Raw genomic sequence first — 11413 nt, 5'->3', positions numbered from 1 at the left:
AGTGCCTAATTATCCTCCTTTTTAATCAGACTCAATAGGATTCCCATAATTCTGCATGCTCCTGGGTGGGGGAGAGCTGGTGGAAGAATGGCTGGGCTGCACATTCCTGTTTGATGGCATAAGACTTCCCATCAGTGGAGCCAGAGCAAATTGGAAAATAGCCCCGTTTTTCTTTCCAGACTGAAATAAATGGGGTGCCTATAGAGCTCGAGGCAGAAAAATGGCACGTTATTGGTAGAAAAAAATGTTAAACCTGTAATTGTTTTTCCAGAAAAACATCTTGCAGTATATTTCAGGAATACTGCTCCCTTAACCTAACGGGTTCGAAGCAAAAAGTCAGATAAACATTAGAGAAGAAGATATAAAACTCAACTTTCCCCCTACAGGGCATGTTCAGTGCAGGGTGGCATTCTGGGAAATCACCCCAACTTTAGTTCAGATGCTGCGTTTCAGAATCGCTTTGGCTCATCCAGTACAGCACAACAATGGATATACGGTGACCATGGTTATCTTGGCATTCCAGTGCGCTGACATGCTGCGCGCGCACAAAACGAGCGGCACCGTATATTGTCCTCGCGCGCGATCATTTAACACACCGAAGAATAGCCCATGTGGCGTTTACGTGCCGTTGGAATTTTTGCATTTAAGCTAAAAGGATTACTTGTAATCTTTAAACATGTTATAATGCAATAGCGATTAGACAGCATGTAGTTAAAACATTTTTTTTATTTTGTTTACAGTGTCTGCATCTACAACAGCTAACACAGCATAAAAATGTGAAGTAGTGCTAATAATTTTATTGAATTTACATGTGTTGACTTTGCCATAACAGTAAAAAAAAACGTACATTTCGGCGTTTACGATTGTTATAAAAACATCAAAATCATCAAAACATCAAAATCTTTTGCTTAATACATTACTTTGAAGATACGTTTTTTCTCCTTTTGATTGTTTAATGAAGCAATTCCATGGACATTTTACCTTTTTTTTAGTTAAAAAATAAGCAGAAAACAAATAATAATATTAATAATAATAGTTATAATTATAACTTCCGAGTAGCACCTGAAGGCATCACAGAGGAGAGTGGTTTCCCACAGCAGCGCAAGGCTCTGCCTTCAACTTTCTGCATAAGTTGTGAGGAGAGTCACAGGGACCGGAGCGGAGCTGCAGCAGCCTTCAGGCGGAGACTCCTTGGATGCTGAGCCGACGAGACAACAGCGGGTCGGTAAGTTTGTGCCTCAAATAACAAGTTTACCACGACTTGGAGCGCGTGCGCGTGGTGCCGCACGAGCGAAATGATCCTTTTTCTTGCAATTCTGTCTGTATCCAGTGTTAGCTTGATTCTCTTCGGGCTATCCCCAAACATTAAGTTTGGAAAGAGACCCACCGACCGACTGGAACATTTTTGGGGGCGTTCTTTCTTTGTGGGGAAAACGGAAACACCTGCAACGGGGTTGTCATGTGTGTTCCAGCTAATATCTGTTAGTTTCAATTTAACAAGTTATTATGTGTGCTGCTTTCACTGACACTACAGTTTGACAGGTGAACAGGTGTTTACATTGGTGCCCCCCTTAGCATCAACAGGGAAGCTAATGCCCAGTTAGCCGATTGCTTTTTAAAAAAGTAATAACAATTTTTATTTGAATTATAGCAGATGTATGTACTACTTTTAGGTACTTTAAAATAACAACGGGAGCAAAGTACTTGATATTCCAGATGTATAATTATCGGAACCCCCCCCTTTTTTATTGTATTGGTTTATTCTCGAGCTTAAGGGAGGAGAGGGTGATGTAAAGCAGGATAAAGAGACTAAAACTAAACAAAAACAACAAGAAATAATAAAAATATGAAATATTCATTTAGGTAAACAGTTCAAAAAGATAATATCAATATTGTAAATACTTATCATGCTTGTACACTGGGGAGAATTCTTCTCTTAGAGACCTATTCTGATGAAAATCATGTTTTTAACATGTAGCATTTTTCTCATAATGATGTAGAAAATACGCTGGGCGGGACACAAGGTCCCTTCTGTGCTCCATTCTTATGTGAGGGGCTGTAAGATAGTGGGTGAGATTGTAAACAGAGATGTCTCAGCAACGGGGAGGGGCAGGGAGGGAGGGGTTGCTTCTCGCCAACAGTCCCGCCCACAACTCGGAGGTGAATCTGAACTACTGCTGCTCCGAAGAAACCGTGTCATAGAAAACAACACTTTAAATTAAAAAAACAGCAAAATCATAATTAAATGACCAAAATAGATCAAAAGATGATCAGAGTGGGTCTTTGAAAGGGTGTTACCTTAAAAAAAAAAGTGACTGTTTTCATTTTTAGAGTTTGATTTCTGGAAGTGGATTTAGATTTTCGTCATTGGTGCCTCCAATGAGGTACATGTGTGCGATGGAAGCGGTGACGGCAGTTAGAGAAACTGGGTTAAGAAATATGGAGTACACAGGGAAGAGACTGGTTGGACGCGTTTTTCCAGGTTGTAGCAGACAGTGAGACATCACTTCCAGAAATGCACTTGCCTGGTTTCTGTCCAGCTCCACCTATCACTGCGTCAGGAGGCGTTTGAACCGAAGACTTTGTTTTTTTTGACTTCCCAGCTTTAACTGAGGAAAATCTGTTTTTACTTTTGCTTTAAAGCTTTCTCTAATGAAAGTATTCTTAGCAAACCTTTATTGTTTTTGCTTGTTTGACAAAAACACTACTATATGTAACTCTACTAGCATGCTTAAAGTCCCACTCCGATCATCTTTTGATTTGCTTTTTTTTTTTTTCCCAAATCAAAACTCCTGTCATTTTTTAAGACATAGTTTCTGCAGAGCGGCAATAGTTGGTGCAGAGTAAGCCTCTGCAGATATCCCATGAATCCTGTTTAACACTCTCCCACTAGCTTACAGCTGCTTACAACACGGGTCCCAAAATCCAGGCCTCGGGGGCCTTTGTCCTACATATTTTCCAACCGACCTGCCATTGAAGCTCCTCATTGGCTAAACACACCTGATCAATGTAATTAGCAGCAAATAAGGCATGTTTTCTGGGAAGCCAGCAGGACAGCGGCCCTAAAGGCCTGGATTTGGGGACCCCTGCCTTACAAACCTCAGGCCAACATTAGCGATGCAACAAAATCTTGAGCTTAATTTTCCTTATAAATGTCCTCCATCATGAGAAAAAAACTACAAGAAGATGTTAAAAACACCAACAACCCGATGTTCATGGCAGTGGATTATTAATCTGCGCAATCCAAATGAGTGAAAAGGATGTAAAACAACAATTTAACTCACTTATACGCTTTTTTCTTTTGGATAATTTATCGAAAAACATGGATTTATTCTGGATTTTCTATTTTTGTAAACTTTGATTTGGCTTTTTATGCACAATTTGAACCAAAATTTACATTTTTTTTTGTAAACTGCAAGATTTTCTGATCTTTAATTTGATGAGTTGGCATTTGTTGACCAAAAAACTTTTTTTTTTAGTTGATGAACCATGTTCTCACTCTAAATTTAACCTGTTATTTCTCGTGTGTGTAGCTTTTGTTAACCTGCAGCTGATCATTATTCCAGACAAAAATTGAGGAAACCTCTGTCTTAAAAGGGAGTGACTCCTTCAACCTGCAGCGTTTGAACATCCTCCAAATCTGAAAGCACTTCTGGGTTTTCCCGGCAGGAAAAAAAGCAAACTTTGTCTAGTCATTTGTTTAAACAAAACACCACAGTTAATGAGACGAAAAGACCATTTACCAGAAAGTTGAAAGACCCACTGTAATCATCTTTTGATGTGTTATTCCCATTGGTCTTTTAATTATTATTTAAAAAAAAACCTTTGTATTTTTTTTAGGACATAGTTTCTGCAGAGCGCCAATAGTTCATTAGAAATTCACCTCGGACTTGTGGGTGGGACTGTTGGCGTGGAGCAGCCCTGCCCGAGCTCGCAGCATATTTTCAACATCACAAATATAATCTTTTTTTTCAAACGTCATTTCTTTGTCTGCTCCTGTTTCGCAATGATTTGATGAGAAATTACTCAGAAATTGGATAGAAAAAATGCCACAGAACATGTAAAAAACAGCAAAAACATGATTTTCATCTTTAAAAATAACATTTGAGATTTTTTCATGAAAGTGTTTAAAATTCATAATCATTTAACTTTTTTTTTTTAGCAAATATAGGATGGTTATAAGTATAAACAGTTCTTGTCACTTGCAGAGCTGCATCTATAGATGATAATCCACATGCACAGTCATGCACATGCTCACCATCAGCACTGTTTTTCTGAGTTCAACCGTCTCTCTCCTTCATTCGGTCTTCATTAATGAGCACAAAAGTTCACAGACGCCGGCGTTCACGCTCTCATCCCAGAGGCCACGCCTCTTTCTTCACCTCTGCCTCTCTCTGTCCGTACTCCCTCAGCTTCCCTCGTTCTGGACTGTTTCCATTGGCTTCTGGCCTCTGCTCTATAATCAAAGCCATATGTTCTCCTGCATGAAAAGTCTGCTGTGTTTGCAGCTCTGCTCTTGGTGAAACTAGCCGTCGCTGACAGGAGGAAAAACTGTACATGTGTTCCTTTGGTCTGTTGAAGTCCAAAGCTTTCAGAGAACAATCATTAAGACCTCTGTTTTCTGCGGCTGCATTGTGTTTTATGGATGAACTGCAGGCCGCCTGGAGTTAAAAATTTGTGCTTTAAATGAAGACTTCTGCAAACCTGGATTGTGGGTAAAATTCCTGTCGCTTTTCTTTGTTCTTGAGCAGAAGTTCAGTGCTGCTGGGATCCTGAAAGGAATGTGACTGTTTGTTGTCACGTGATACGCTTTTTCTTTTCCGGTGTTATAAAGAGAGGTGGGTTTGTGTTTTCAGAGAGCGTTCATCTCCAGGAAATGGAAAGACCCACTGCGATGTGTGTCGTTTTCTTGAACATAGTTTCTGCAGAGCGGCAGGAGTTCATTAGAAATTCACAGCTTAGTTGTCAGTGGTACTGTTGACTGGAGATGGTGAATAGGCCTTATCGTTATCGCGATATCAAGCTGTGCAATATGCATATCGCAAAAGACGGCGAAAACTGCAAAAAATGGTTACCTTAAATGTGCCAAAACAATCTTATGGCAGCTTGAAGTATTTAACAAATCAAATGAATCCATATTAAATTTGTTGACGAATCGGATGGAGCCCTTTTACGTTAGATGTTCGCCTCCTATGTAGACGAGGCTCATTTGGAGTATAATATGTAAACAACAATTTCACTTTGGTTGTTTTGCTATTTGTTCTTGTACCTCAAATTATATCGTCATCGCAATATTGATCACCAATATTGCATATCGCGAGTTTCCGCATATCGTGCTGCCCTGATAGTGAACTGGACTGAGCGGGTGTGATGTCATCCATATAACATACCTTAGTTACGGCTCCAGCTAAATGAAGCCAATTTAGTCGTCATTTTTCCATGTTACGGACATCGCCATGTTGGAGCCAGACGACAGCAATTGGTCTGAGTGCTCTCAGTCAACTACTGTCGCCAATCAGAACTCAGTTTGTCCACTCTCCTTCCACCAAAAACCACCTCCGGACAACTCTGAACAACGAACGTTGAAGGTGGGGGCCGGCGGGCACCACATGCTTTTACTGAGGCATCTGATTGGTCAGTTAATAACTTGCAATAAAGAAAGACATCATGAAAACAATTAGGATTAGTAAAAAGATGTTAAGAAAAAGGTATCAAAGCAAGAATAATTATTCTAACCAATAGAATGACCGCGTGAATAACATGAGTAAGTCGTTTATTTTCTAATGAAGTCAATGGGATTTTGGCTTCTTGGAGCCAGCCTGGTATTTTTGGTTTTGGAACGCGAGGACGGAGAATCCCTTTGTTCAGTTCTTTTATAGTCAACGGTTGGTGCAGAGCAACCCCGCCCCCTTCCAATCACCCAGAACTGAAGGCTCTGTTTACATTGTCATGACTACAAGGATTTTCAAACTGCGTTTTTTTCATCTGCTCCTGATTCACAGCAGTTTAGATAAAGAAAGACTCACAAATGCAATTTCAAGCTTAATTTTCTTTATATATGTCTCCATCATGAGAAAAAGAACATCCTAAAAACACCAAAAATCCATATTTCATAGCAGCGGTTCTTTCAAAGTGAATAAACTCAGGCTTTTGTTATGAAATCTCGGATTAAAATAGGGCTTCGTGAATAGTTTTTTTGCCGAAAATAATTATTATAAAACAAACAAAAAAAGGAACATTTCTGTTTTAAGCCAAACGTTTTCTCTTTTAAAACTTTTTTAAACAACTTTCATTAATCTTTAAAAACAGAAAAACAGAAATTTCTTTTAGTTTTGTTTTCTGATGCACTTGTATGTTTATAGTGGGATTTGATTCTGGTTTTTATTTAACCCATTTTTACTCCAGCCTGCCTTTTATTTTGAAGAAATATCCGAGATCTGACGCTGAGTCCTTGTGAGAAGCATTTCTCTCGTGTCATTTGGACAAAAGTTGAAATCCAGCCCTCTGTTGCATTTTCCTGTGCTTTCACCCACTTACTGTGCGGCGTTCAAGCGATGGCGCAGATCAAAGTCTAAGACTTCCTATCAGAACTGCACTCGCTGCTCTCCACCTCAGTGGCGGCGCTTTCCTTTTTTTGTGCTCCAACACGTGTGGGTGGATCACATCACATACCGGGCTTTGTGTGACTCATCCTTTGGATGAGTTGTGAAATAATCCCTCATGAATGAACATTACAAAATGAAACCCCTTTTCTTCAAGGCCCTCTCTTTTAAGGGGGATAAATGGTTATTTAGGCCACGGGGTAAAAACGGTTACACCGCCTGAGAAAGATACTCATTAAAGAAAATAATTTGGTTTAGACCTATTTGCACACAAAGAGCTGAAACTGGTTGTCACAAGTGGTGACCAGTTGAGTTTGATGTGTCACTTGTGTTTATTTACCCTTTGTCAGCAGTGATTATGGTTCAAGCTTCAAACTTAAAACATTTCTCGCCAGGTTACCTGCCCTCAGTTCTGGGTTAAAATAATCAACAATTGTAGGATCAATGAGTCCTATAGTTCCAATAAAGAAACTTGAAGACCCACTCTGGTGATAATTGTGTTTTTGGCTTTTTTAACATTTTCTTGTGACATTTTTCTGATAATGGAGGACATGTATAAAGAAAATTAAGCTTAACATTGCATTTCTGGGTGTTTCTTTGTTTAAATCAAAACTTTATACAGATGGATAGCTCCTATATCGCTCGCCATTTTTGTAATCCCCTCAGTAATGTTAGGGGGTGTGAGGGGCTCTAAGCTAGCGGGAGAGTGTGTAAACAGAGCACTCTTAGCAACAAGGTGGGGAAGGGGGGCGGGGTTGCTCTGTGCCACATCTCAGACACAAATTTCTAACTACTGCCGCTCTGCAGAAACTATGTCCTAGAAAAAGTTAAACAGATGTTTGGATTTTGGCTTAAAACGTAATTATAATCACAAGACCCCTAGGAACGCTTTAAAAATATATAAAAGATGTTTGAAGTAGGTCTTTAAAAAACAAATAAATACTTTATGTAATAATGTGTTTCCTCTTTGTTATCATTTACAATATCTGATTCTTTTTTATCTAATATTTGGCAGATGTTTAAAAAAAATCTGATTTAAATCCGCTTTCCTAAGACACTGACTTCATAGCTTTTGCCCATTACATTAAATAATATGAAAAACAAGGTGATTTTATGGAGCTACGCAGCTAGGGCCTGTGTCTAAAGGCAGTGTTTGAATTTACTTTTTGGCTTTTAATATAAAAAACAAAACAAAGAAGAAAACTGCTTTACAGGCCCAAAGTCGTATTAGTAACTAATAACTGGGTCATCTTTAAGCCAAATAAGTAGTTGAATAATAGGTTGTAAAACACCCAGAAAACCTGAAACGCTCAGAGATCAACAATCAGTACAGACTGAAACATGACCAACCCTGAAGGATAAAGTAACGTTGATTTGTTTTAGACGGTCTGTGATTACATGTTGACACAGTTCCTGCCGGGAGAGGAAAAAACCCCAAACAAACCTTGAAATCACACCAGCAGGTTCAACAAAACACTGAGCCTTTCCTGTTTTTATTCACTTCATTTGTATTTATGGTTTTTCTTTTCTTTTCCCTGTTTGTCTAAAACAATGATAATAGTGAATTTCCATCAATAATCATGATTAATAAATAATAATTCTAGCCAGAACACAATATCAGTGAGAGCTGTGGTTCACTGCACTCATATTCTGCTTGGCTGGCTGAGCAAATAGATCACGTGGGAACCCTTCCAGAAACATTTTGATTGGTAGTTCGGCTCCACTTGAAAAGATTGTGGACCCGTCCAACCTCTTCGGGGTCTCTGTTCTGAGCCCACGAGGAGGCAGAAACCCGGATGTCTTGGAGTCTTTGTGGAGCCGTGTAAGTTCATATTGTTCCACAGCTGTATCATAGAAAGAGGAGATTTTTGACTGAATGAGAGCTAAAAACAAACAAACTGCACGCATTGTGCAATATTATTTATAATGTGGGAGGTGAAGTGGAAGTGATGGGTTATTTTGTTGGTCAGTGCTCTCAGCACTCCTTTTGACCCGCTTTCCAGTAAGTGGCTGTGTTTGCTTAAGTCTTTGTGTGTGGTTCTGGGTTTTAGCCTCGGGCCGAGATTTAACCTGGAAGAGGAATTTGGCTCTAATGTGGGTCCGAGTTCAGCTGATAACAACAAGAGCCAGTGTTTAACCATGCTGGGGCTAATGTGGCTTTATTTTTAGATAAAAAAAAAAAAAAAAAACTATTTCTAACAATACTTCTGTTTTTGTTAATTGTCAGTCAAACCTGTAGAATATGCATAACAAAAAATCGCACACTATTACGGTATTTACTTTTCCTACTCTTGATGCAGATTTTTAGCAGTATTTTAAATTTACTTAAAAATAAGCAACCGTAAATATGGCTATATTTTTTATTTCTTTGAAACCAAAGTATTAATTAGATATTTTCTTCCTTACCTTAAAAAAATCCAACAGGTTTACGCCCCGATATGAGTCATGTTTGTCTGCAGTTACACACATTCAGCAGATGTTTTTTATTATTTTTTTTATTATTTTTATTGAAGCAAATATTTAACAGACAATCACGGCATGTCTGTCAATGACAACAATATCAATGCTGAGATAAAGGTAGACAAACTTAAAAATATACAGCAGATGGGAGGTCCAGTATCGTGATAAAAGTTGCTAATGGGGCGGGGCAAAGTCAAAGTCACGTTTTGCTTAGTTCACCAGTGCACTCAACTACCAACCAACGAACACCTTTCATAAAAATTTGAGCTCTAATAAATTCAAATAAAGACAATGCACCCTGTCATGGTTTTTATAAAAAAAAATAGAACAAAGGTTTTGGACACATTTACATTTATTTTTGGTGCAAAATCAGATTTTTTATTGCCCCCTTCTGATGCCAGCCTCTAGTGGTCATACTCCGTATTTGCTGATTGGCTTTGAATCTGAAAACGGAAAGTGGGGGCATCCTTAGAACAGCATCAGATCCACTATGAGACAATTCACATCAGGCTATTACATGAGTTGGTGATCTAGATATTCAAAAATGCAGGGCTGGTGTGTTGTGATGTCCAGATTTCAAAGGAAATGATACCCACACATGATCTGAAGCCACATCTTTCCATAGGTTAATGCACTTTCAAAGGTTTATAACGCTGGTAAAAATAAATGGATGGTAGATTAGTGTTGTCTATTCATTTATCAGAACCTTTTGTTTTCGTTTAAGACCACACTGAAAGGATGTTAAAGGTGAGGAACCTATAGCAAGACCTTTTTGTTTTTTGGTTTGATTATATTAAAAAAAAGTTTGTTCAAAGTACTGAAATGTTTAGATTTTCCCTCTTTTTCTGAAATACCAATAAACCTCAGTTTGCAAAGTCAGTAGTTTTTGTTCTGTATTCTTTAACAAAGATGAAGTTCAGAAATGGAAAACTGGAAACTGCTTTATGTCCAAAAAGCTTCTGTAGGAATTGGAGAGTAAACATTTCCGCTGGTCTTTGAATGACGCTCCTGTTTTTTCTTGTTTTTTATCAGTTTGACAGAAATGCCGCCAGTGTAAATGTTGCACAGAGACGTGAAAAGGGTTCTGCCGGCGTTTCCGTGTGTCTGCCCGTGTCTGTGTACCTTTTTATCAAACGAAGCCTCAGACTGAATGTCTTCACAGTCTTGTCTCCGCTCTTTCTTCACATTCCAAGTGCAAACATTTAAGGGGCATAATGAGGTCTCTTTAGCCACAATGTTTCTTACCAGGTTTCAAAAGTTAGATCTATACTTTTCTTTTTTCCAGTCTCCAATGGTAAAACATAAGAACATGTCGTGGGATTTTGTGTCTTGATAGTGTATTTTGTTTCCGTTGGGTTCGTCACTGTCCTGTGAACAGCTGTATAAGGCAATATAACTTGCGATACATGAACAAACAGCAAAACAACTAAAAACACAATTTCCATTTCACCCAATTTAAATGAGAGTCAACATAACTTTATAATCCAAATGACCCCCGTCTACATATTAAGCGAGCATCTATCATAAAAGCGTTCCATCCGATTGGTCATTGATGTAAAAGAATCCATCTGATTGGTCAAATGCATAAATGGATTCAATTGATTTGGTAAATACTTCAAGCTGCCATAAGATTGTTTTAGCACATCTAAGGTAATCATTTATTGCAATTTTGCCGACTTGCCAACTAGCGATTTATTGTGCAGGCCTACCAGATGACGGTTTACTTATTTCATTTCTTCTTTATTTTTACTTTGCATCATAATTTATTGGATTCTCCACACTTTTACACTCTAGTTTTTTAGACTACATTTACTACTTTTATTATTTGTGAATTTGTTTACGTAGACGACAAAGTAAGAACTTGGCTTTCCTGTTGCAACTGACAATAAAAACACTTTGAATCTTGAATAAAAAAAAAGTACTGTTTTATCCTAAAATCTAACAGAAAAGCTGTTTTTTGGTCTGAAAAACCTTAAGGACTAAACCTGCACAATATATCGCAAATATTATCGTTATCGCGATATCAAGCTGTACACATATCACAAAAATGGCAATAAATAGTTACCTTAAATGTGCTAAAACAATCTTATGGCGGCTTAAAATATTTAACGAATCAAATAAATCCATTTGCTATTTGTTCATGTACCGCAAGTTATGTCGTCATATTGATTACTGATATCGCATAGTTTTCCTCATATCATGCAGCCCTAGAAAGGACCTACAGAAAGAAATATATATAAAAATAAATATACATATGGATTTTTATAAGTTGAAATTGATTTACTTTTGATAATTATTGTTTTAAATTAAACCTCTTTTTTATAGCTTCATAGGTTTCTTGTTTACTGAAG

At 38.0% G+C, this 11413-nt stretch overlaps 1 protein-coding gene across 9 annotated transcripts in view; it reads left to right on the top strand.

Moving 5' to 3' along the window:
* The first annotated feature begins 1073 nt into the window (after positions 1 to 1073).
* Positions 1074 to 11413, top strand: part of plce1 (phospholipase C, epsilon 1) — an 85030-nt gene continuing 74690 nt past the window's right edge. For 4 of the 9 annotated variants that reach the window (XM_011487982.4, XM_078937467.1, XM_020711884.3 and 1 more), the window contains exon 1: positions 1074 to 1225. The gene's annotated coding sequence lies outside the window, so the exon portion shown is untranslated. Of the gene's footprint in view, positions 1226 to 4657; positions 4716 to 8284; positions 8425 to 11413 lie in introns of those variants that run through there. The other 5 variants (XM_078937461.1, XM_078937463.1, XM_078937465.1 and 2 more) reach the window with 5 other exon arrangements.

The sequence above is a fragment of the Oryzias latipes genome, chromosome 19, assembly GCF_053564925.1.
Source record: "Oryzias latipes strain Hd-rR chromosome 19, Olatipes_Hd-rR_3.1".
In the NCBI taxonomy this organism is placed as follows: Eukaryota; Metazoa; Chordata; class Actinopteri; order Beloniformes; family Adrianichthyidae; genus Oryzias; species Oryzias latipes.
This window is presented reverse-complemented; position numbering and strand designations above follow the sequence as displayed.